Source organism: Bactrocera tryoni, unplaced genomic scaffold (assembly GCF_016617805.1).
Source record: "Bactrocera tryoni isolate S06 unplaced genomic scaffold, CSIRO_BtryS06_freeze2 scaffold_7, whole genome shotgun sequence".
Taxonomy (NCBI): Eukaryota; Metazoa; Arthropoda; class Insecta; order Diptera; family Tephritidae; genus Bactrocera; species Bactrocera tryoni.
This window is the reverse complement of record NW_024396366.1, coordinates 1,251,284-1,278,977: the sequence shown is the minus strand read 5'-3', so window position 1 is coordinate 1,278,977 and position 27,694 is coordinate 1,251,284. Positions and strand designations below refer to the sequence as shown.

The window sequence follows — 27,694 nt, the reverse complement described above, 5'->3', positions numbered from 1 at the left end:
ACACTCCACACACCTGCATCATATACACCACACACGAGGACACCGGACACAATGGACAAAAGGGACTGACGGACGGCGCCGAGCCTCTTTCTTTTACGATCCATGCGCTTATACGTACCAGTCAGTCCGCTATAAGTTTCTTTCCCGCTTTTTTAAATGGTTTTCAGCAAAGTCGTCGCCAAAGCAACGGGTGAGTGCCGCGAGTTTATTATAACAAAGTTTCTAATGGTAATAGAGGCATAAAATATACAGGTAATTATGCCAAAATCTGAATGAATAATGTACATAGGACAAACTTATATTGCAGAGCTATGGCACAATGCAAAAATATTTATTTACAAATGATCTGATCAAATATTTTTTATCGTATCCATTTCAGATATCGTGTTTAGCATTGTATCCACGACCCTAATGCGTGCACAATAAATTCAAAAACACATTCGATTTAAAAAGCCATGGTGGGTAAAGAGAGAACAGAGAGTATCAAAATTGATATGTTTAGCTCTAAAAAAACAAATGTCAAAGGAAACAACTGAAAAACAATTATTTTTGCTTGTAAACAAAAAAGAAACCTTTTATTCTCCAAGCTGAAAACTTGCTTTACAGTTTTTTTTATTGGAAAGAGGAAGGATTGAACTTTTTAATAAACCCACCCTCGACCACCTAGAGCCCCTATAGACCTGTAGGGAGCCCTTTGAAAATGACCAAAAATCAGTGTTTTTGCTCATTTTTTCATACAAACTGAAACCAATGCAACCCAGCCAACATTTTTGTAAGTACTTTTAATATTTGTTGTAAATAAAGCTTTATTTTAATTATTTTATTTTAGTTACAATTCTCTGCATTTGCGCAATAAGAAAAGGGTTGCCATGGTTATTTTTTTTTTTTTGCGCCGCGCTTCAAAATATTCATTCCATTCTGCATTGGCTGCCTTCGGCCGCGCTTTAAAAAAATAACTCTGGCCGGCCAAACACCGGCTACGCCATCCACAGTATTTTAGCATTGAACACCTTTTCGCGTTCACTTCATACATTTATTGCTAAGTGGGTTTAATTTATTCCCTTTTGTTCGTGCTTTCTCGGTAATTTGACAGTTCAAATTAGGCAGTCATTTTGGTTTTTCGCATTATTGAACTCAATGCCGAAAAAGGTGTATTTTATTTAAAGATTTAAGCTTAGTACGCAGCTCTCAAGAAACGTAAAAATTTCATATAAAAAAACGCTTAAGAAACGGTCAAGATACTTTCCTGCGACAAACTTACTTGTGCTAGTACGCAGCTCTCAAGAAATCTAGTACTAATTTTTGATACTTTTTTTCAGTAAAATGTGAATATGGCAAACCTTGTTTTGCGAAGAAACATCAAATCAACAATTGTTTCTTGAAGGAAATTCGAAGTAATCGTCAAATTCGTCCTAAATTAGTTGAAATCATTATTATGAAGTATATTCCATTTTGAAATGTTGCATAAAACCTACCAATCATCAACAACATTTCTTAAATCTCAATAAAAATATTTATGTTACCATACACATACACACATACATATTACGCACAAAGTTTGTTTTCTTTGTTTATTCTCTCTTGCTCTTCTAATGTAGATCATTCACAATGCGTAACCAGCTGTCAAAATTACTTGAGAAATAATGTATTTTTTTCCTTGAGCAATTACTTGAGAGCTGCATACCAACCTTTACAAAGAAATTAACCATCAATAGTAATTAAAAACATTACTAGTGGTTTTTATAATTCATAAGTAATATATGTGCGTGAAAATGTATCCATAATTGGCTTGGTACAATGCACAACAGATGAAAATACACTAGCATATATTTAGAAATTTGCAAAAAATAGCATTTTTTAAAGTGAATTTGTGGAAAAATCTTCGATAGTTCGATAATTTAAGCATACATGCGTGTTTAAAATTTACAAATTGGTTCTTTCGTTTAGGTACAGTGAACCAAAATTAACCGGCGCGATACTAAACCCGACCCGCAAGTTCTAATAAATTCCACTCAAGAGGCTAAATTTAATATATATTGAGCATATGAGGAAAAAGTCAACCAAATAATTGGAAATCATTACCATATATTAGGTGGCTAAATGAGTAGCAACGTCACATTAGATTTACATCAGTTCACCACACCAAATCAAAAGCACGCATTCACCTCATCACGCGAGAGAACATTGCACATTAACACACACACACGCATATGCACCAAAACACGATGAATTTCTACATTCTAATTAGAACAAAAGGAAAGGAGAAGGGATCTCGCGCACCTTTGTTCGTTACGACGTCGACCAGCCAACATCTCCGTTTTTCGCAGCATCGCAGCATCCCGGTTCCCTTTCACTACCCGCCTTTATATATTTAACGTTTTGCAATTTATATTAAAATCATTTTATAATAACCTTCATAATTGTGTATATATACATATTTAACGGATTTAAAACTACGGTTCAGTAATTTTCATCAATTCATTTTGTAATAATAATTTTAAAGTGAATTTCACATAAAATGCAAGTTTATAACGATTTTCTGGAATTCCGTGCATTTTTCCTTTTAACAAAAGTGTGAGTGGCCTATAAGGTGAGTTTTTTGTACATGGTCCTTCGAGCCATAAAGAAAGGCACTGTGGCTAAAAAAAGTCAAAAAAACAAAAAAAAAAAAAATTAAGATTTCGAAAAAAAAATTTTAACCTGTGAGAAAGTGCGGCAGTAAAACCCGAAAAGGTAATAATAAGTGACAAAACCAAATAAAAAAGCAACCAACAAAGAACATATGTGCCAAAAACCGGTTTTGGATAGCAGCAAGTGCAGTGACCAAAAAAAGAAAATATAGTTTATACATACATACCTATACACATATATATAATATACTGTGCTACAAAAGTGCATATATAAAAAAGACAAAAATATTAAACAAATAAATAAAAGTGCAGTGCAAAAAGCATAAAAATACGTATATTTAATTAAAAAATTAAAAATTTATAAACATAAATTGCTGCGTCTAGGCCACCACATATAATACAAAACAAATATAATAATAATAGATCATTACTTAATTTGTGAAAAATTAATAAATAAAACAAAGAAACAAAATTTTACAAAAAATTCATAAGAGTTATCCAGTGCGAGTAGTTCACATGTAAAACAACAAAAATATATAAAAAAAAAAACAAGTAGAATACAGTGCTGTGAAAAAAAAGAAAAATAAAATAAAAATATATAAATAAAATAATAATAATAATTAATATAAATATTAAACAAATTAAAACATAAATCGGGCGCGCTCTGACCATAAAAATACCAAAAATTAACACATAAATCGGGCGCGATATAATTAGAAAAAAAAATACAACTAATGCATACTTACTTACATACATACATACTCTACAAAGGAGGAAACGGGAGCAAGAGTACGCTAATCAAAGGAGGAAATTAGGAAAGAAACATTAAACACAGGAGGAAATAAGAGTAGAACAACACTAAACACAGCAGGAAACCGAAACGCAAGAATATATCATCCATATATTTTTATAAATACAAAAGGAAATCATTTACTGCCTTCTAAGCTTACCCTTGTGTATACAAACACACCCACTGCAATAGAAAACCAACAAATTATAGTCAAGTATTTACTTGCAAATCTTTCCAGCAATACCCCTGATGTTTTTTCAAACAGTAAGCAGGATTGCATAAAATAGGTAAGCAAAAGGCATAAAAAGCAAAATTTCCAATGTAAAAGCGAGAATAAATACAAACATACATATCGTCACCTAAAATGCAAAAGGCCGTAATTAACATTTTTAGTATTTTACAGGAGAAGTAAAAAACGTTATAGATTAAAGACTACTTAAAGCTAAATATCCAAATTGTAGATTTAAGCTTAGAAAACAAACACGGATTTGTTTCTGAAAACCAAAGTAATGGGAAAAAAAGCAGTTTTTAAGAAATGTTAGTTACGGCCTTTTGCACTCTATTTTTCTGAAACCAAAAAGCCGTAACTACTTGAAAAAAATTGTGTATAAAATGAAAGCAATGGTTAAAATAAAAAAATGTGCTTTTAGGCTGTAACTGAAAAAGTTTTTAACAAGTTATGTCTTTTTGTATCTATTTATTGTAAGTATTTTAACACAAAAGAAATTATTTAACTAATACATTTAATTCGAGAAAATAAAATTAAATTAAACTGGTGAAGAAAAACAAAATAATTCATTTGAAAACAACAAAACCTGCAATACAAATAGCAAATTAGAATAGGTTTAAGATGTAAAGGGTATATTATCATAAAAGCTGTGGCAGTCAGCCGGAAGTAAAAATTTAAGTTCCTGCAGGTGTTGCCTTTTCTTTTTGGATATTGGCATTCTTTCGGTATGTAACTGTGAAGGTTCGATGTCCCTAAATTTTTGTTGTGTACGTTGTGACAAAACGTTATAATCGTCGTTGATATTTGTTTTATAATAAATTATTCAGATGGATCATATTCCAAGGCACGGATCATATTAACAGTTGGCTCTCCGGATTTTTTGCCTGTATTGAAGATACTGAGTTTTTTATACATAATTTATACATGTGTGTTAAATTTTACCTGGTCGAATAGATACGTAGCGCTTAGGAATACTTTCGTAATGAAGGAAATACTTGTAATCAACATGGTGCACTTTTAGAGGAAATGGGTTCTTTCGAGACCCTCTAATCAAGCCAGACAGCGCAGACGGTAAATTTATTTGTCTCTTGTTGATTTTTCTTTGAATGAGGGAGTGGGTCGAATCACACTCCATTTGTGTACGTCCCACTATTAAATATTTATGTTCTACCGTTATGTTTTCTTGAACACATAAAGATAATATTGCTTTAGAGAGAATTACATTTCGGTTCTGGTAGAAACAACCATCGGAATATATAATTATGTGATGAATATTTGGTGACTTTTTAATTTTTTATGTATTTTATTATATGTACATGTAGCAAAGGTAGAAGCAACAAGGTTACCATCTGTTTCGTCCCAGACAAAATTGTCAGATTCATGTGAAATAACGTTATAAATTTTTTTTTGAAATAAAATTCCTTCATTAGTAAATGCTTTACGTTCTGATGTTATTTTGTTTTGTTCTTCTGGCGAAATATTGGTGCCATGAGAGTCATTGAAATTTACCCAATTCCTCACCATTTTCGCATTTAATCTAAGCGTAGATAAAAACATATGAAAGCACACTTGAACATGTTTAGAATGATGTTTTAAATAGTAACGTTTTGTAATTGATCTTCTAGAGTTCTCAACACCAATTCGCTTTATGTTTGCGCGTTCAAGAAGATTAACGACATACATTTTTTTTGATCCCATGACATTTTCCAGAACCCATTAAATATTTCCTTACGATTTTCTTCGGAAAATGTAGAACAATTCCGTACAGCACTTTTCTCACAGAATTTTGAAGTACATCCAGCTTTAAGTTCTCTTGGAGCTTTTTCACTAATAATGGCTTTCGATATTTATTATATTTCCAGACCTTTTATTATTATTTTTTGAGTTTTTCATTACAACCATTTTCACAATTAGTACTCATTTTATTAATTTTGTTTTATTCCGGGAATAAAGGCAGCAACACAATAACTCAATTTGAAAAGGAATGAAAGATAATGAAAACAACTGTAATTACGGATAACACAATGTGTCACATTGAAATTGAATCAAAGAGAATGAAAAAAGGGTAGTTACGGCTTTTTGGTTTATGAAATTGTTGAAGTTGTAGTTGCGGCCTTCTGATTCTCGCCTATAAAGTCGTTATTTTTGGACGTATGCATGTAAAATTTGCTGTGTACACGTGTTTCGGTTAAGTACTTCATAATCAATCAAAAAGTCAATTTTGAATTTTTTGTTATTTACGGCCTTTTGCATTTTAGGTGACGATATTTACATATACATTTACCCAAATCATACTTTTAAATACATAACTGCAACAAACATTCAATTTAATATTAATATGTTGAAGCATATATGTACATATGTACTATGTACTTTCTAATCCGCAAGCGCAGAGGCTAATGACCTGCACATTGTACAAATTAACGAGACGGAGGTTTATTTATTAATTAATTTTATTAGGTCGGCACTATGTGCCTATTTTATTATCTTAAAATTATTTATGTTTTTTTAGCGGCACTATGTGCCTGTCGAGTCTAGTAACTTAAAAAGACTGACTACACTTAACTTTAAAGTTTATAATCTAACCTATGCTTGAGCCGGCCTACGTGACCAAAGATGCTTGGTCAGCTATTTGGTTTTGGGGTAGAAGTCATGGTTGCGCGTGTTTCGCTCACTTAAGAATTTAGCGGATGCGCGTTTAGCGCAGTTGCACTTTTGGTTGTAATAGGACTCCAAAGTATGCAAACGGTTTGTATGTTTCTAGCATATAATGTGGGAATGGAATTTATGTAGTAGTTCATAAAATATTGTGTTAACTCCTCCCTCCGAAATATCAAGCGTCCCCGCTTGATTAATTAAAAAAATGGGATGTCGTTAAGACTTCTATGCTACGTCCTTTTAATTACTGGCATTTGAAATGATTCCGGTTTGCTAATAATTATTTCAGGCTTTACGCGCTTTTTGCATCTGAAAATTACAATTATGGTAAGTACTAGGGCTAATACATAGCCCAAAATGAGTGAATAAACTGGATTTAACTAAAAGATTCAGAGAACTTATTTTTTTAATGTTTTTTATATTAAGCTCTTTCATAAGTTTTAAGGATAGAACTTCCTCGAACTCTGAATTTGAGTTTGAATGTTGGATTAAAGCAGGCAGTGGTCTCAAGTTATGTTGTTCTAAAGTTGTAAAATTCATGTTATTTATTCTTATAGTTTCATTAAAGATTCTTATCAAATATGATCCTCTTAATTTTCTAGTATTATTATTTGTAGTAATATTTCCTTCGAAATTATTTAAAAGTATTAATCCATTATTTATTTCTACAATATTTTTAACATGTTCCGTATTTGTTACAGTGCACTTATATGGTTTATTCCTTATTAAATTTTTTATACAATTTTCGTTTTCCAAATTAACAATTTGGGTTTGTTTGCAATTTTTTATTTCGTTTATTATTTTACAATCTTTTTCTATACCATAATATTCTTCATTAAATTTCAGTATTTTTTCAAAATTTATCTTTAAAATAGTTTCGTTTTTACTTAAAGGCTTAATTATAATAGATTTGCAAATTTCTTTACCGGTTTTCGGTATTTTTATCATGTAATTAGTAAGTTTTATTTTACAGCAATTTGAACATCTGCAAAATTCAGAGATTCTTCTAACGAACCAAATTGCAGATTCTCTTCGATAAAAATTTTATTTATTCTATGAGCTTCTTGATTGTTAATAATAACTGAGTTAATAATGTTCGCTTTAGTTAAATGAATTGCTCTTTTAATATTTTCTAACTCATCTTTGATTATGTCAATTTTAAATTTATATTTAAGTATTAGGATCCTAGAGACTTTATTATTGAGTTGCTAATTTCTGTTATATTGTTTATTCTTTCTAAAATGTTTTTGTTGATTTTTAATTGTTGGTTGTTATTCTCGATTACTTCTTTAAATTTGCTGTTGATGGCTACTAAATCGTCATGGTCCGGGTTGCCAGCTATCCATTTCCAGGCTGATCCTATGTAGTCTAGTGATCTTTTATTTTTGTATTTAGGTAAAATGTTATTAATTGTTATGTTGATGTTACTGGTTTCGTCTGTTATAAATGGGTAAAGAGGGTTGTTAGCTGGAATGTTTCGTATGAAGTTTCTGTTCAGTTCCCGTAATATTGTAGAGTATTCTGTTATGTTTGTCATGTGGATAATCCGGTAGGTTCCTGTTTGAATTTTGCCAATTCCTTCCTCCATCATAACGATTTCTGGCTGAGTGTAATCTAACACCTCAACCGAACCATCGCTTAAAATAAAGTTCAGGAAAAAGAGAGATCTAAAAATAATAAAAATGTTCTGAGTTAGTTTCGTATGCGGTCCTTGTGAACTATTTTCCCTGATTCTGTTAATATTGTGGAGTTCCTATTTTCTTTTACAATTTCTTCTTTGTATCGTTTGGAAGGTTTGGTACCTAGTCTTTTATTTTGTCTAACGAAAACTTTCTGTCCTGGCCTGTAGTCTATAGTGTCCTTCTTATTTCTATTATGGTATTGTAGGTCCCGTTCTTGTGCTTTTCAAGTTTTTCGAGAGTTTTTGTTCTAGTCTCTTCCCGATTTTCGCGATTGGATGGACAGGGTCTGCCAAAAAATATGTCAACTGGTTTTTTTCCTGTAACGGAGTGGATAGTATGATTGTATTCGTTTACAGACCATTGCAAAAGGTCCTCAAAGTTTTTGTCTGGGTATTCTTGTCTAAGGCATCTCATTATTCGGATAATGTCGAGTGGAATCTTTCTATTTGTCCGTTCACTTCGCTTTTGTATGGTGGTGCAGAGAAAATTTGTATGTTAAATTCATTTTCTAGCATGAATTTTATTGGTTGTGAACTAAATGTCTTTTCGTTGTCAAAAACCATGCATTTGGGTACTCCGAAGTAAAATATTATGTCTCTTAATGGTTTTTTTATGTTTTCGATACTTTTCCCGTCTATATTTTTTATTACAGCTAATTTTGAAAATTTGTCAATAGAAGTAAGTACTTTATGCTTGCCTGTCGAAAAAATGCCTATATGAATGGCATGTCCTGCGTACTCTGGTAGAGGTGTAGCGCCGAGTTTTGGATTGTTTGGATGTCGGTCATATTTGTTCTCTTTACATATTCTGCACAACTTTATTATTTTCCTAATTTTCTTCGCCATCGCGGGAAAATAATATTTTTCCAAAATCTGTAGTTTATTTTCTTTTTCGTTTCTATGGGCACGGTTATGTTCTTCGATAATAATTCTGTCTTGATCGTCCGTATTTGGAATATCTTCGACAGCTAGTTGTGTGAGTCGTATTTCGTAATTAGCGAAATGTAGAGGGTAAATGGCTTGAATTTTTAGCATAATCGTTTCTGTTGTTTTAATGCCATTTATTATTGAAGGACTTAGATGTTTTTTTTAAAGTGAATTCAGTGACTCCTCGGAAAGGCTTTTTTCTGTGATAGTCTATGGTACATTGGAAAAATTATTTGGAATTTATATGAAGATTCCGGTCCTTCAGAGATAAAAAGTTGGTTTTTAAAGACATTTACTGGGGTTTCTACTGAGTATATCAGATTTTCCGGTGAACTATCATTACTATGAACTGTAAGTGAGTTAACGTTTGAAATTGGTGGTCGTGAAAGGAAATCTGCAACTACATTTGAACAGCCGGGTTTGTAAATTAGTTCATGGTTGTATTCCTCTAGCTGAGCTTTCCATCTCTTCATTTTGGTGTTTGTGTTTTTATTGCTTATAGCGAAAGTTAAGGGTTGGTGATCGGAGTATATTTTGACCTTTTTTGATCCGTAAAGGAAGCATCTAAGGGACTGTAAAGCCCAAATTATCGCTAGCATTTCTTTCTCGTTTGTTGCAAAGTTCTCCTCCGCTCTGCTTAGCGTTCTTCAAAGGAAGCATATTGGTCTACCTTCTTGTGAGATTACTGCTCCCAAAGCGTAATCGGAGGCGTCAGTGGTAAGCTCGAATGCTTTCTCAAAATTGGGATAATGGAGTATAACATCTTCGGATGTGAGGCACATTTTTAGTTGGTTGACAGCTTCCATCTGTTCAGTTGTCAAATTCAGTTTGGTCTTTTTAGACTGATGTTTGGAAATTCTTCCCAGTTCCCCTCTCAATATTTCAGTGAGTGGTTTTGCGATTTGAGCATAGGCTCTTATGAACTTGCGATAATGTCCAGTCATTCCCAAAAAGGAGCGTAAGTCATGAACGTTCCTGGAAAGCGGGAAATTTGTTATTGCCTCCACTTTTTTTGGTGTGGTGCGAATACCATTTTGATCGACAATGATACCTAGAAACTTTATTTCTTCTTTAATGAATTCACATTTGTCGTATTGAACTTTTAATCGAGCTTCCTCCAACGTATTGAAAATAATCTTCAGATTATCGAAATGCTATTTTTTAGTTTTACTAAAGATTATAATATCGTCTATGTAGATGTAACAGCGAATGCCAATATGTTCTCTAAGGACGTCATCTAAAGTGCGCTGAAAAATAGCAGGTGCGTTCCTTAGGCCAAATGGAAGTCGTGTAAACTCAAATTTTCCATTTGTAACCGAGAAGGCAGTCTTCTCATTGTCAGCCTCATTTAGTGCAATCTGGTGGAAACCACTTTTGAGGTCAATGGTGGAAAAAAATTTATTTTTCCCTAGGTTGGACAGAATGGTGGTAATATCCGGAATGGGATATTTATCTGGGATAGTTTCTTCGTTTAACTTACGATAATCAATTACCATCCGATATTTTCTCTGTCCCGAAGCATCCTGTTTCTTTGGTCCTACCCATACATGGGAATTGTATGGGGATTTCGATGGACGAATGGTGCCATCATTCAACAATTCAGCAATTTGTTGGTCAATCTCCTTTTTCAGAGGCATAGGATATGGGTAAGTTTTTGAGTAAATGGGCTTTTCATTTCTTGTTCTAATTTCTGCTTTGACATTAGTGACGAAAGTCAATTTCTTGTCGGGTTCGGCGAATAGGGTTGGACATGAACTTATAAGTTGCTTTAGTTTTTCATTATCTTCAGGATTCAAGTGATTAGTCCGTAGGGTTGTATTTGATGAATTAACTTAAATCTTTCCTCTAGTAGTTGTATTTGTTGTATTTGTTATATTGGTTGTATTTGATGAATTAATTTAAATCTTTCCTCTTATAGTTGTATTATTTTACACTTGTTTAATTTATTCTAAATTTCCCCGTCACGCACTTTCCGTTCGATGCATTTGTATTTAGCTTATGCTTTTCGTTCGGCTGGGTTGATACTGCCCGTCCCTTTTCCGAAAGGTACTAAGGGGCCGAGTTTCGTCCGCGAATATAAAAAATATTATTATTTTTTTCTTCACGGTCCCTGCTCGGGCGCCAATTAACGAGACGGAGGTTTATTTATTAATTAATTTTATTAGGTCGGCACTATGTGCCTGTCGTGTGTAGTAACTTAAAAAGACTGACTACACTTAACTTTAAAGTTTATAATCTAACCTATGCTTGAGCCGGCCTACGTGACCAAAGATGCTTGGTCAGCTAAAAGGGTTTGCGCGTGTAGCGCTCACCTGCAGCTATTTGGTTTTGGGGGAGAAGACATGGTTGCGCGTGTTTCGCTCACTTAAGAATTTAGCGGATGTGCGTTTAGCGCAGTTGCACTTTTGGATGTAATAGGACTCCAAAGTATGCAAACGGTTTGTACGTTTCTAGCATATAATGTGGGAATGGAATTTATGTAGTAGTTCATAAAATATTGTGTTAACTTACATTTTGTTTTCTCGCTCTATTCTGATCACGCAAATATAAATACATACATACATATGTATAACATATACATACTGTATACATATGTATATTCGGTATTCTTTTTGCCTACGCGGTAATACAAGCCTAATAATAATATATGTATGTACATACCCTGATTTAGTAAATCTTAAATTATGCGAAGCCGCGATAATAGCATTAATTACATACAATAAGCGGTGCGGAATTTGTATTGAACAAAAAAAATAAATAAATAAATTATAAAATTTTATTAACGATCAATATATTAGTATATACTTATATATGTACATACTCTAAGCCAAATATTATTCAACAATACCTTCTTGTTCTTTGTATTACAAAAACAAGCGGGATTGTATACCAACTTGTTTAGCATATCATATGCACATAAATACGCACATAGCGTGCACATATGTATATATGTGACTTCGTATACCGCCTTTACGAGAACTTATACACAAGGCCATACAGATAAATCCGTAATAGAAAATATATAAAATCGCAACTAAAGACAATAGTGCGGTTAACAAAAACGATTAACGCGTATTTTAGTAAATTTGCGGGAATATCAGCTTTTATTTACTTAAAAGAGTTTCGGTTTTCGGCATTTATCAGATATATCTCATCAAATTTTTATTCTAAATTTTTATTTATTCTAAATGAGCACAGATTCAAAAGAATCTAAATCAGGTCAATTTCTTACAATTCCAAAAATGGCTGACGACGATAAACAAAGCACACCTGCAGAAGCTACACGCTCTAAGCACGGTACAAAGCAAACGAGATCAAAAGATCGTATAATATCGAAATTTATCACTGAAAGTGATAGCTTTATAAGATATTGAACTCGGTTTCAAGCTTTCCCTATTACTGACAGCACGGAATCAGTTTTAAATATAAAATTATAAAGTGTTAACAATCTATGGGCACGCCTTCTGGCAGCGTACGATACAGTACTAGATACTGACGGCGCGGAACTCCCAGAAAAAACAAAAGCTTCGGTAACTGCCAAGTGTGATAACTGCCGTGATCAGTACGAGTTAACAAAGAGAATGATAACTGAACAAATAAGTTTAGTAAGGCCAAGTAGAGCCACTACTCCCCCTCCCAGAGTAGTTACAACACAAAAAGAAGACCTAGATAAAGGCATGTATCTAAAAGTACCAGCTTGTGATACTGAAGTTTTTAATGAATGTTATGACCAATGGCCGTCCTTCCGGGACATGTTCACTGCTGTGCTGCAAAATGTATCTCTGGTCAGACTCAGAAATAGTTCTAGCATGGTTGGAAAAACCACCCTATACTTAGAAGACATATGTATCGAATCGCATATCTCAAATCTTAGACTTAGTTGGCTCAGCAAAATGGCAACATGTTGCAAGTGCAGATAACCCAGCGGATCTTGAGACAAGAGGTTGCAAACCACTTCACCTCACCCGCACTACACTCTGGTGGAACAGTCCTACATGGCTAACAAAATCACAAGAATTCTGGCCAAAATCTTCTTCTTCTTCTTAATTGGCGTAGACACCGCTTACGCGATTATAGCCGAGTTAACAACAGCGCGCCAGTCGTTTCTTCTTTTCGCTACGTGGCGCCAATTGGATATTCCAAGCGAAGGTCTTTCTCCACATGGTCCTCCCAACGGAGGGAAGCCTTCCTCTTCCTCTGCTTCCCCCGGCGGGTACAGCGTGGAACACTTTCAGAGCTGGAGTGTTTTGGTCCATTCGGACAACATGACCTAGCCAGCATAGCCCCTGTCTTTTAATTCGCTGAACTATGTCAATGTCGTCATATATGTCATACAGCTCATCGTTCCATCGAATGCGATATTCGCCGTGGCCAACGCGCAAAGGACCATAAATCTTTCGCAGAACTTTTCTCTCGAAAACTCGCAACGTCGACTCATCAGTTGTTGTCATCGACCAAGCCTCTGCACCATATAGCAGGACGGGAATTATGAGCGACTTATAGAGTTTAGCTTTTGTTCGTCGAGAGAGGACTTTACTTTTCAATTGCCTACTCAGTCCGAAGTAACACCTGTTGGCAAGAGCAATCCTGTTTTGGATTTCCAGACTGACATTGTTGGTGGTGTTAATGCTGGTTCCTAAGTACACGAAATTATCTACAACTTCAAAGTTATGACTGTCAACAGTGACGTGAGAGCCAAGTCGCGAGTGCGATGACTGTTTGTTTGATGGCAGGAGATATTTCGTCTTGCCCTCGTTCACTGCCACACCCATTTGTTTTGCTTCGTTGTCTAGTCTGGAGAAAACAGAACTAACGGCGCGGGTGTTCAGGCTGATTATATCAATATCATCGGCATACGCCAGCAGCTGTACACTCTTATAAAAGATGGTACCTTCTCTATTTAGTTCTGCAGCTCGAACTATTTTCCCCAGAAGCAGGTTGAAGAAGTCGCACGATAGGGAGTCGCCTTGTCCGAAACCTCGTTTGGTATCGAACGGCTCGGAGAGGTCCTTCGCTATCCTGACGGAGCTTTTGGTGCTACTCAACGTCAGTTTACACAGCCGTATTAGTTTTGCGGGGATACCAAATTCAGACATCGCGGCATAAAGACAGCTCCTTTTCGTGCTGTCGAAAGCAGCTTTGAAATCGACGAAGGGGTGGTCTAAAGCCACACTGATAGGGTCCAATCAGTTTGTTGACGGTGGGCTTTAATCTTTCACACAATACGCTCGATAGAACCTTATATGCGATGATGAGGAGGCTAATCCCACGGTAGTTGGCGCAGATTGTGGGGTCACCTTTTTTATGGATTGGGCATAGTACACTTAAATTCCAATCGTTGGGCATGCTTTCGTCCGACCATATTTTACAAAGAAGCTGATGCCCCTTATCAGTTCTTCGGCGCCGTGTTTGAATAGCTCGGCCGGCAATCCATTGGCCCCCGCCGCTTTGTTGTTCTTCAGGCGGGTAATTGCTTTTCGAACTTCCTCATGGTCGGGCAATGGAACGTCTGCTCCATCGTCATCGATTAGGGAATGGGGTTCGCCTTCTCCTGGCGTTGTGCGTTCACTGCCATTCCGCAGGCTGGAGAGCCGTTCCCTCTATAATTTAAGTATGCTCTGCGCATCGGTGACTAGATCACCTTTGGGGGTTCTACAAGAGTATGCTCTGGTTTTGAAACCTTCTGTCAGTCGCCGCATCTTTTCGTAGAATTTTCGAGCATTACCCCTATCGGCCAGCTTATCAAGCTTTTCGTACTCACGCATTTCGGTCTCTATCTTTTTCTGTCTGCAAATGTGTCTCGCTTCCCTCTTCAACCCTCGGTATCTATCCCATCCCGCTTTCTCTCCGCTGCAACTCGGCACTCCTCGTCGTACCAGTTGTTCTTTTGCATTTTCCGAAAACCAATGGTTTCAGTTGCTGTACGTAGGGAGTTTGAAAAGCCGTCCCACGGTTCCCTTATACGTAGTTGTTGACGGGTGCTCTCAGAGAGCAGGAGTGCAAGCCGAGTAGCAAATCGTTCGGCAGTCTGTTGTGATTACAGCTTCTCGACGTCGAGCCTTCCTTGTGTTTGTTGACGTGCGTTTTTTGCTGCACAGAGGCGGGTGCGAATCTTGGCTGCAACAAGATAGTGGTCCGAGTCGTTATTAGGACCTCGGAGCGTACGCACGTCTAGAATACTGGAGACGTGTCTTCCGTCTACCACAACATGATCGATTTGGTTGGTGACTTTTCGATCCGGAGACAGCCTGGTAGATGTATCTTCTTGTGCTGGAATCTAGTACCACAGATAACCATATTTCGGGCCCCTGCAAAGTCGATTAGCCTCAACCCATTTGGGGATGTTTCGTCGTGGAGGCAGAATTTACCGACTGTAGTGCCAAATATACCTTCTTTGCCCACCCTGGCATTAAAGTCGCCAAGCACGATTTTGAAATCGTGGCGGGGGCAGCTCTCATAAGGGTCACATCGTCCTTCTCTTCCGTCGGGACGTGGGCGCAAATCAGCGATATTTTGAAGAACCTCGCTTTGATGCGGATTGTGGCTAGATGTTCATTCACCGGAGTGAATGATAGTACTTGGCGACGGAGTCTCTCTCCCACCACGAATCCAAGACCAAACTTGCGCTCCTTTATATGGCCACTGTAGTAAATATCACAAGGACCTACTCGTCTCAGTCCTTGTCCCGTCCATCGCATTTCTTAGACGGCGGTGATGTCAGCCTTTATTTTCGCGAGGACATCAACCAGCTGGGCAGCGGCACCTTCCCAATTAAGGGTCCGGACATTCCAGGTGCATGCCCTTATATCGTAGTCCTTATTTCGTTTGCCATGGTGGTCATCAAAAGGGGGGTCTCTCATCCGAGGCTGGTTATAGCTATTCACTGGAGGTGTTTTTTACGTGGCGGGTCCCAAACCCAGCGCACAACCCTATGTAGGGGATGTTTCGCCTTCTCACTTTATCTCGCCTTCGAACGGATGTTCTTAGGCTACCCAGAGGATACTTGGTCAAAGACCGGAAGTAGTGAGCTTCTTGAGCCATGTGTAAAAGAATCGTTTCTGGCCACTCCCAAGTGAATGGCGATCAGAGAACTTTCCTCACTTGCGTGAACTTCTACACATGACTCCATCTTCCGTCATCATCATCTGGCCAAAATCTCCTGCTTGGAATATCATACCTCCGGAAAGTCGGAAAATAGAAAATTTTCATATCACTCCAGAAGAGGAGTTCACTTCAGTTCACTTCACTTCAGATAAAGGCCTCAATGTTAAGGTCTTCCTCATTTAGAAAAGGGTATGTGGCTGTCTTTGTATGTTTTACCACAAAGGCAGTACACCTCGAGCTATGTTCGGATCTGACTACTGCGGCTTTTCTTGCAGCATTTCCCCGCTTTGTCGGACGACCCGGATTTCCTTTAAAAATTATGAGCGACAATGGAAAAAACTTTTTCGGAGCTCAAAGAGCCACGGAAAAGGAGTTTTTACAATTCATGAAAGAAGTATCCCCCGAAATTGTCAAAAATATGCACCCCAAGAGATCGAGTGGCAATTCATACCCCCATGTTCTCCACACATGGGCGGACTCTGGGAATCAGCAGTAAAGAGCTTTAAGTCCCATTTAAAGAAAACGGCTGGTAACCATAAATTCAATTATGAGTAGTTTACTACATTACTCGTTCGTATCGAAGCCGTACTAAACTCTAGACCTATCTCACCACTCTCGCAAGATCCCTCCGGCTTCACAGCCTTAACCCCAGGGCATTTTCTAAAAGGATGAGGACACCAGACATAGTTAACAAAAGGGACAGACGGACGGCGCCCGGCCCACTTTTGTTCTCTATCCGTGCGCATACACGCATCACACTTAAACTTTATACTTTCGCTCGAATTCGCAAAATAGGTGGCTTCCGGTAATTTTATAGATATTAAACATATCGAACCTTTTTACATGGTCCTTCGAGCCGTACCGGAAAGGAAAACAAAAAAAAACACACATATACATATATATATAAAATTTCATACACATATGTAACATATGAAAAAGTGCAGTTACAAACAAAACATAAAAGTGAGGTGACAGAAAGTGCGAAGAATAATATACTCATACAATATACAAATATGTACATACATATGTAAGTGTGAATAGTGCCAGTGAAGTGGCCGAAAAAAACAAGAAAAAAAGGTTTATATCGGTGACAAAATCGTGGTACGCAAATTGAAGCACATATGCAATAAAGGCATAATTAGTGCAGTGAAGTGCTGGGACATGTAACAAAAAAACCAAAACCCAATTGAGACAATAAGAGGAACTAGGAAAACACAACACCAGCTAAAGGACTGCGGAGAAGGAAAACAGGCACAAACACAAGCACAGGCACACGTAATTTCAGACATACACTCATACAATTATCATCCCCAAAAGCCCCTGGCGGAAATCAAAGTGAGTACTATATATCGTTTCTTTTCAATATTTACATTCTATATACATATATGTATGTGCGGTACAAAATCACAAAATTAAATTTGCGGTTCTGACCAAGATTCCGGTCGAAAAAAAAACCGTTACTAAACAGTTTTCGGTATTCGGTTTATTTTCCGGTAAAAACCGTAAACCCGCTAACAAAGCAGTTTGGTACTGTATATAGGGGATTATCGATTGCCGGTAAATGCTTACCGTTGTGTTATAATACAAAACCTATCCCAAAAACAATAAAATATTCAAGTATTTGCTTGCAGAAATTTCCAGCAATACCCCTTATACTTATACAATCATAAGCCAAAAACAAAAAACAGAAGCATATATTAAAATAACATCCTTTATATTATATATATGTAGGATGGCCGATTAAATCTTTAATTAAACACCGATATAAAATGAATATAACAACTTTATTAGGTTACTAATACGACCGCAAAGAAATAATTGTGATCCTGCGTGGTCCGTGGTTGCCGGTGGTCTGTCTGATTGTCTGTCCTTGATTCGTCTTTGTCCCTACTGTTTCGTTATCATTTCAGTCCGTTCACAGCTGTCACATCTGTTCTCTACGCAGTGTTGCATTTCTGTTTCAGTCTGACCGTTCATTCGGCCCCGAATGATGGGTTCCACTTCTTCATAAATTCAGCAATTGTTATCGTGCGTCTTGGTCCTTCATGATCACCGATCTTCTCGACTTCATATCTTCCGTGTGGCATCTTCTTTACAATTCTATATGGCCCGAAGAATTTTGCTTTAAATTTCAATCCTGCTCCATACTGCGTTCGCTTGATGGCTACTAGCTCGTTTTTGTTGTAGTCGACCTCTACTCTTCGCTTTTTGTTGAATGTTCTCCTATTTTCCTGCTGAATCCTAGCAATATTGTGCCGTGTCTCCTGACGAATTACCTCGCGTTCTGCATCGAGCTCTTCGATGGCTGATTCCTCCAGCAGTTCGAGTTAATGTGGTATTCCTTTCAATCGCATCTCAAGTCCAGTCATAATTCTAAAAGGTGATTGTCTGGTGCTTCTTGGCGGCGTGCTGTTGATTATTTGCTGCACACGATCCACGTGCTTGTACCAGTTTCCAGAACTCTCGTTTCCCAACTTAGCTATCATCGGGATAATAATCTGGTGCATGCGCTCTACTTGCCCGTTTGCTCGCGGCACTCCCGTAGCTATTAATAAATGCTGGATTTCCTCATCCTCGCAGTACTGTTTAAACAAATTCGACGTAAAGGCCGCGCCTCTGTCTGTTATGACACGTCTTGGATTTCCGAAAGCGGCTGCTCTTTTCTTTAAGCATTCGACGACTGCATCAGCTCCAGTGTTCTTAGTTGGATATAGCCAAACGAACTTAGAGAATGCGTCCACCATCACAAGGATGTAGTTATATGCCTTCTTTGTCGACTCCAGCGGCCCAAGTGATCGAGATGTAGTGTTCCCAAAGGCTTGTCCTCTTTGCTAATGGGATTTAGGAAACCCTCCTTCTTTCATGACTTCGTATCGTTGACGATACACTCTACGCAACTTCTTACAACCTTTGTTGCCTTCCTATTTAAATTTGGTGTATAAAATGTTTTTTCTACTGCTTCTTCCGTTTTCTTGATGGAAAAGTGTCCTTGCCTATGTGCCATGTTGATGATTTCGTTTTCCATAACTGATGGAACTACCAGGAGTCTCTTGAATCCTTATACAGTACTCCATGCTTGATATAAAAGTCTTCGTAGTCGCTCTTCTCCAGAACTTTCAACACAGCTCGTACCCAATCGTCCTCTTCCTGTGCTTGCTTCAGCCGGTGGATTAGGGAATCTTCTATAATGAGACAAGATACCCTACTCAACGCATCTACATGTAGCATTTTCGAACCGTTTCTATGTTCTATCTCGTAGCAAAAGTCCAGCGAGATACTCTTAATGGCACATCTCGTTTCCGCATCGTCGTTGCGAATGCATTGCAATCTGTTACTATCTTAAAATTTATCCCCAACAAATATACTCTCCACTTCTTAAGTGCTTCTATAATCGCTAGTACCTCGAGTTCATACGAATGGTACTTTTCCTCTGCTGGTTTTGTCTTCCAACTCATGTATTGAACTGGATGGAACGCTTGATCGTCGAAATCCTTCTGAAGTAGCACTGCTCCGTACCCGGACATACAAGCGTCTGTATGCACCTCAGTCACTGCTTTCGGATTGTATAACATTAGGACTGGTGCGCTGATCAATGCTGACTTCAACTTCTGGAATGCCTCCAACTGCTTGTCGCGCAACTCGAACTTAGCCTCTTTCCTGAGTAGATCCGACAGCGGTTTGGCTATTACAGCATATCCATCGACAAATCTTCTAAAGTATGATGTCAGTCCCAGGAATCTCTGCAAAGCTTTCTGGTCATGCGGCAGTGGGAAATTCCTAATCGCTTTTGTTTTTGCATCAGATGGTTTTATCGAACCATCTTCTATAACATAGCCTAGAAAGTCTATTTTACTTATAAGAAACTGACATTTGTCCCATTTCATCCGCAAACCATATTCTTCAGCTCTTCGTAGAACTCGTTCTAAACTGTGTACGCCTTCAGTGTAATCCTTGGAGGGAATAACTAAATCGTCCATGTAAGCCACCACAGTATCGTCTTGTATAAGATCTCTAAATACTGCTGAAATAAATCTTGAAAAAACTGCCGGCGAATTCGATATACCAAAAGGCACGTATTGGAATTCATATTGCCCATTGTATGTAACGAATGCGTTGTACTTCCTTGAGGTAGGCTCCACTGGGACATGGAAAAATCCATTCCTAAGATATAGTGTCGTAAAAACATTAGCACCCTGTAACTTTTCGATAACATCGTCGATATTTGGCATCGGGAAGTTATCGCGAACTATCTTTGTGTTTAATCGCCGATAATCGCAACACAAACGTTTCTTTCCATCTTTCTTCGAAACTAACACCACTGGTGACGCATAATTTGAATTACTGGGTTTAATGATCCCATCCTTCAACCACTCCTTAACTTGTTCATCCACTTCCTGTCTATCGGTGTATGACATCCGTCTGGGATTTTCATATACTGGGGTGTCATCTGAAAGTAAGATCTTCATCTCTACTGGCGAATTCGAATTGCTTGTAGGCTTATAATTCGCTACCATTCTTCTTACTATAGTTGCTTGCTCTTTGTTGAGGTGTGAAAGATCGACTTCGCCCACAGATACCTTCTCCATTCCTGCGACCATACACAGGGTTCCAAGCATCAGTGCCCATCTCCGCAGTCTCATGAACCAACTTCGAACTCGCTTCTGAAATCCTGAACTCTCTCGGCTCCTTAGCCACAACAGCGCCCTCGCTCTCATTGTCTGCTACTTCCAAAGCCCTTCTATCACGGATTTTCCTGCGATACTTCCTAACAGCTTCCATATACTGCTCCTCATCTTCATGCACCCTTGTGCCCACGTTTAATTTCACCTCAAACTTCTTAGGCTTCGCTGACCCAACACTGCGATCTTTCCTTACTGCTCCAGTATTCATCTCCTCCTTGCTCTGTGGCTTTTCCTCCACTTTCTTCTGCCTGAACTCGGCGCCATCTTCCGTAACGAATAAATCGACTTGTCTCAGAACGTCGTTACCAATCACGAGCGCATATTTGATGTCTCGCTCTCTCACTACGTGAAATTTTACTTCCAACTTTATGTTGTCTATCTCGATGGATGTGGTAAAGCTACCTATTGTTGTAAGTTTGCTGGTACCGATACCCATCAACTGTCGCTGTTCACTACTTAAATCAACATCCAGACTAAGTATGTTTAACGTATCGCAACGTATAATACATAAGTCGCTACCTGTGTCGATTAATGCCGACGCAGATTTTCCGTTGAAACTTACATCCTTAAAAATCAATCCACTCCGCTTCTCCGATTTTACGATTTCTCCTTCATCCGTCATATTATTGACGCTGATTTGTTCCGATTTAGGAGTTTTCCTTCCTGCCTTACAGTTAGCTGCACGATGACCCTCTTTACCGCAATTGTAACACGATGCCTTATTGCATGGACAGCTTCTAGCGAGATGTGATGAATCCCCGCAGGCAAAGCATTTCCTGCTAAATGGAACTGCTTTCTGGAAATCTTTGTTTGACGACGATGCCTTCTCCTGGTTCCCATTCACGGGTTGTGACTGGCTGTAACGAATCTTCTCGTATACCTTGATCTGCTCCTTCAAATCCTGTATCGTTTTCGCCTGGTATAGGTTGCTTTTGTTCGACTTTGAGTCCGGTATGCCTTCGATGAAATATTCTATTAGGCTTGAGTCATCTAGTCCTATCGGTTTCCCCAACTCCATTAAAACGTATAAATATTCTCGAAGATCTTCCCCATGTCGCTTCCGACGACTACGTAAAGTAAGGTGTACTTCAGTCAATGATATTGCTATACCAAATTCCTGCCGCAGCGCTAGTTTTAGTGCACTTCAACTGCTAATTCCTCTTTGGCTTCTTATAAAAATCTTTGCCGCACCCTTCAACAGTTGTTTTGCGTAGATGAATTTCTGCAACTCGTTCCAACGCACTGCTGATGCGTTTAAACGAAGTCATTGAGTCCTCAACATCTCGGAGAGTAAAGTTGTGGTATTCGACCCTAACCTCACGCACACTTCGTTGGCTTGCTACCTCTTCCACATCAGTTTCGGAACCGTCACTCACAGTCAGGCCGAAATGCTCCATCAGTCTGTCTTGTAGTGTCGCTTTCCGTCCAATAGTCGATAGCCCTAAATCGCCTAACCTTTCCTTCAGACCGTCAACAGTCAGCTCAAAAATTTCGTTGCGGTTCATAATTTACAATGTTGTACAAAAAATCTATAATATTCTAAAAATCTTAATTTCAATAATAATATTTCCTTTTAGCTTGCGTTACAATATTCACTTTTCCCGCATACAATTCTTGATAACGTTATTCAATTCGATCGCAATATCCGCGTTTACAATTTCCGTGTACAATTTTAATAACTTGTTTATTAAACGAATTTTATTACAATATTCGTTTTAATCTTTCGCGTACAGTTTTGAAGTAAAATATTTTCTATGATTCGGATTTTATTACAATATCCGCATTTAACTTTTTTATATTCTTATATATCTCATGTAAGAATTAAAAAAAAACGTATTTTAATTAACAAAAGTTTGTTGCGATATTCGCCATAAGGTTTCACAAAATTTATACAAAAACTAGCTGTTACCCTGTGCGTTTCGCTGCACCTAAATCGAGTAAAACTATTAAGGGTTTTTACTTTGTGTTTTATTTATTGTTGTAAAACTGTTACTTATTTATAACACATTTATAAAACATATTGGTACACAACATTTTTGGTTTTTCCACCTGGCGCGTAAATGAATAAGCACCTTGGTGTTCCCACTCTCGAGCATGCGACGAACAATTGGCCGTGGGAGAATCACGGTTCTTCCAAATTGACGCCGCACACTTGAAACGTTTGCCCATGCGATTTGTTGATGATCATCACAAAGGCAAGACGTACTGGGAACTGCAAGCGCTTAAATTCAAACGGCATGTCCGTTGGAATCATGGGAATGCGTGGTAAGAGTACAACTTCACCTGCTGCCTTGCCATTTAGTATTGTTGCTTCAATCAAATTTGGCCACAATTTTTTGACTGAAAGTCTTGTGCCATTACACAAAGTCGGTGGCTTCAGATTTCGTAGAAGTATAATGGGTGAACCGATTTTCAGGACCAAACGATGCGGTGGCAGACCGGGGGGATCCAAAGAATTCAAGAATTCAGTTGGATAATTGACTACTTCATCTTGATTTAAAACGCTATCAATCGATGTACATATATGTTGTAGCTCCTCCTGGCAGTTTTTCTTGAATGGCAAAATTGATTTCGTTGACGTGTACATTTTTCGGTGCCAATATTGCGCATTCACTTAAATAATCGTGGCGTTGATAGTGTTGAACAATATTCGGAAGTACACTTTCAATCAATTCTTTTTTCGATTGTAAAAGTGTACAAAAGTTGTTCGGCAATGTGATCAAACCGGTATCATCGATTGGTATTTTGCCTTCGCCAATGTCCAACAACTGCTTCGAAAACGCCGCTGCGGATCGATCATTTTGCAATTGGACTCGCATGTTGATGGTAACAGTCAGCCTTTGAACATGTCTCCACAAACATACGTTTATTTCGTCGGCAGGAGTTGATCGAGGAATGACTGACAAAGTTTGCAGAAAATCGCCGGATAATAAGACTAATGCTCCGCCAAAAATTTGTTGCTTTTGGCGTAAATCTTGCATTGTTCTATTGATTGCTTCTAATGACTTTTTGTTAGCCATTTGGCACTCATCCCATAGAACTATTCCAGCTCCTCGCAAAACTTTTGCCATTGTTGAATTCCTCGATTTGTTGCACGTTGGTGTTTCAACGACTTGGATGTTCAACGGTAATTTCAACGCAGAATGTGCTGTTCGGCCGCCACCAAGTAGAGTAGCAGCGATGCCTGACGAAACAATTGCCAGCGCAATTTTCTGCTGTGACCGTATAGTAGCAAGAATCAAAGAGATCAGAAACGTTTTCCCTGTACCACCGGGCGCATCAAGAAAGTAGAATCCACCGGCGTTATTGTCAACCGCTCGTATAATCTTATCATAAGCGTTTTTCTTCTGAATATTCAATTTGGTAATGTTAGCTTGTATGAAAGCACGCAATTCATTGCAATCGTATTGTTGTTCACGTTGAAGCTCATGGTCAATGACTGGGCGCAGTAATGCCAAGTTGCGCTAATGTCTTATTCGCAATTGTAAGGCACAGATCTTCAACCAATATCAAAGCAGAATTATACATTTGTAATGTATATAGCAAGTCTGCGTCCGATGCTCGATTACGCGCCAAAATTAATAAGTCCTCGATCATGCAGTCTTTGTACTTATTCCAGAGTTATTGCGGATTTGACCGAAGGCATGTAGATATTATTATGGCGAATAGTACGCGTATTTGTATTGGATGAGATGTGAGTGATGCGTCATGAAGTACGGTGTCCCAATGCATATCATCTTCTAACAAATGCAATCGCTGACATGCTTCACGATACGTCGCACACAACTGACCGTCAACAGTTTTCAAATCATCAAATGATCCTGGTCCGGTCACGTTGACTAATAGCAGACGCAAATAAAAACATTCGACGTTGTTCGGATGGATGGTGTAAATGCGTCTTATGGCATCGGTTTTACGGACATTTGGATAACCGTCAACACGCTCCCCTTGCTTTCGTCGTTGAAATGTTTTCGATGATGGATTGCAAGTGAAATTTTGCGGTATTTCGGAATATAGCAATGTTCTTGCAACTCGAAAAAGGTAGTTAGTGTTGTCCCCGGTGGTCGTGCTAGAGTATGCATATTTGAAGTACATAAATAAAAATATGCATATTTGAAGTATATAAATAAAAATGGAAAAATTAACCTAAAACTACATCTTAAACTATGTATTTTACCCACACACCCATATGCAATAAGACCCACCAACAGTGTATTTGCGAACCGCATGGAAGCACTTACGAAACAATAACAATACTCACTTGCTTTGTGTGTGTTGCACGGTCAGCAGAAAAACACAAAATCGGTTCGAATAAATGTAGCAAATGGATGGAATTAAATCTGGAAAAAACACACAATGTTGAAACACTTTTTTTTACACACACCGCGCATTTTCAAGCGACAATCGAACCGCATGGCATCACATATGAAACAACAACAATACTCACTTGCTTTGAGAAAAATACACACAATGTTGAAACATTTTTTCATATACTCAGTGCATTCGGAACACTTACGTTCTGTATGTCTTGTTAGCTGGACAGTCATCCATAGAAAGAACGAATGACAGGCAAAAACGATCAACATGCGATGTCAATGTTTGCCAGTTGTTTTTTTTTTTTTTTTTTGCAAAACGTGCAATGATACACACATTAAATTTCTTATGTGCACCCTCCAAACAGACCCCAATCACCCCTGAAAATTTCATTGAAATCGGGCAAGCCGTCTAGGAGGAGTATGCGAACAGGAAGTTTTGCCACTTAATTTTATATATATAGATATTCAATCACTTATTACGTTACTCAAAAACTGTACAATTGTATATATATCAAAAGATTTAACTGTTTTCCCCATTGGAATGTGACGCCACCTCCAACGATGAACATGACTTTACCGTACGCACTGTATAAACCCGCCGTTACTGACGCTGATGCTGCTGCTACTGCTACTACTGCTGGTGCTGTTACTGCCACTGCTGCTGCTGCTACTACTGGTGCTGCTGTTACTGCTACTGCTGCTCCTGCTACTACTGCTGGTGCTGTTACTGCTACTGCTACTACTGCTGGTGCTGATACTGCTACTGCTACTACTGCGTCTTCGCCGACGCTGCGCCTTGTTACTAGCGCTCCTTTCGCCAGCTAGGCTTTGCCACTCGTCCGTTATGCGGTTTGGATACCGCAATTTTCGCGCACCACGGATCACTTATAGAAATGAACGCGTTTGAAAAGTCAAAAATTTTCACTTTATTGCAAATTGTTTACGCCAAATAGCACTTTAATCCCGAAATCCCTTTTCTGACACCACTTATAGGATGGCCGATTAAATCGTTACTTAAAACACCGATATAAAATGAATACAATGAACTTTATTAGGTTGCTAATATGACCGCAAAGAAATAATTGTGATCTGTTATGGTCTTGTGTGGTCCGTGGTTGCCGGTGGTCTCGCGTGGTCTGTCCAATTGTCTGTCTTTAATTCGTCTTCATACCTACTGTTTCGTTGTCATTCCAGTCCGTTCACTGCTGTCACATCTGTTATCTACGCAGTGTTGCATTTCTGTTTCAGTCTTATTGTCCGTTTACACAGTCCTACATATACATACATATATGTATGTCCAATATTACATATTTATATTTCATACAGAGATTTAATACGTAAGTATGTTTAACAATACTCAGATCTGATTCTTTCTTTTCGCGGCTTCTTGTCACTGCGAACATATATACATACACATGTACATATATGCGGCGCAGTTATACAAATTTTATATACATACATATATACATACAAATAAGTGAACTTGAAAAAATTACCTGCGGTCGGTTAATTCTCTTTTCGTGGTTTTTTCGTACGAACATATATACATACATATATATAGTACATACGGGCGCATATAAATATAGTATATACAATATATACTGAAAAATATACCCGATCGACATCGGGTACAAACTATATATAACAGTAAATATAACAAAAAAGGATTTTTATAACATAACTAGTGTTACCCGGCGCGCTTCTCTACGCAAAAAATTGATTGCTTAAAAGATTTGATTTCTTAACACAATAATGAAAAAGAAAAGCAATGCCCAATTTAATACAATTGTATACACAACATTTTTTGTTTTATTTTGTAGTGCATAAATAAACAAATTTTTCGTGGCTCCAACTTTCGAACATGCAACGTACAGTTGACCGTGAGAAAAGCAAGCTTCCTCTAAATTAACTCCACACATCTGGAGCGTTGGCCCTTGGGCTTTGTTGACGGTCATAGCAAAAGATAGCCGAACAGGAAATTGAAGACGTTTAAATTCGAATGGCATGTCGGTTGGTATTAATGGGATGCGCGGTATTAGTACAATTTCACCTTTTGCTTTGCCAGTGAGAATTGTTACTTGAATTAAATTTGGCATCAATTTCTTCACTGAAAGTCTCGTCCCATTACAAAGTTTCGGTGCATTAAGATTTCGAAGAAGTATAATCGATGAACCAACTTTCAAATTCAAATTTTGCGGTGGCATGCCTGTTGGTTCCAAAGAATTTAAAAATTCAACCGGATAATTGACTGCGTCTTCATCATTCATAGCAGTATCAATGGATTTATACGTTTCCGAATTATCTGGCAATTTTTCCTGGATGTGGAAATTGAATTCATTGACATTGACATTTTTTGGTGCTAAAATTGCACGTTCTCGTAACCAATCATGGTTATTATAATTTTGAGCAATATTTGGAAAAACGCGATCAATGAGTTCTTCTTTTGATGATACAATTATTGAAAAATTATTCGGTAACGTGATAAACCCATTTTGATCACTTGCCATTTTTCCATCGCCAATCTTCAGCAATTGCTTTGAAAACTCACGTGCTGAAGAATCATTTTGAAGACGCACACGCCACAAAAATGAACTTTTCAAACATGCATTAATTTCATCAGCTGGTGTTGATCTCGGAATAATTGGCAACGTTTGACGAAAATCACCAGATAACAATA

General features: G+C 37.8%; 1 protein-coding gene across 5 annotated transcripts in view; it reads right to left on the bottom strand.

Annotated features, from left to right (window-relative positions):
- Positions 1-27,694, bottom strand: part of LOC120781463 — a 131,721-nt gene that overhangs the window by 36,752 nt on the left and 67,275 nt on the right. The window lies entirely within an intron of this gene.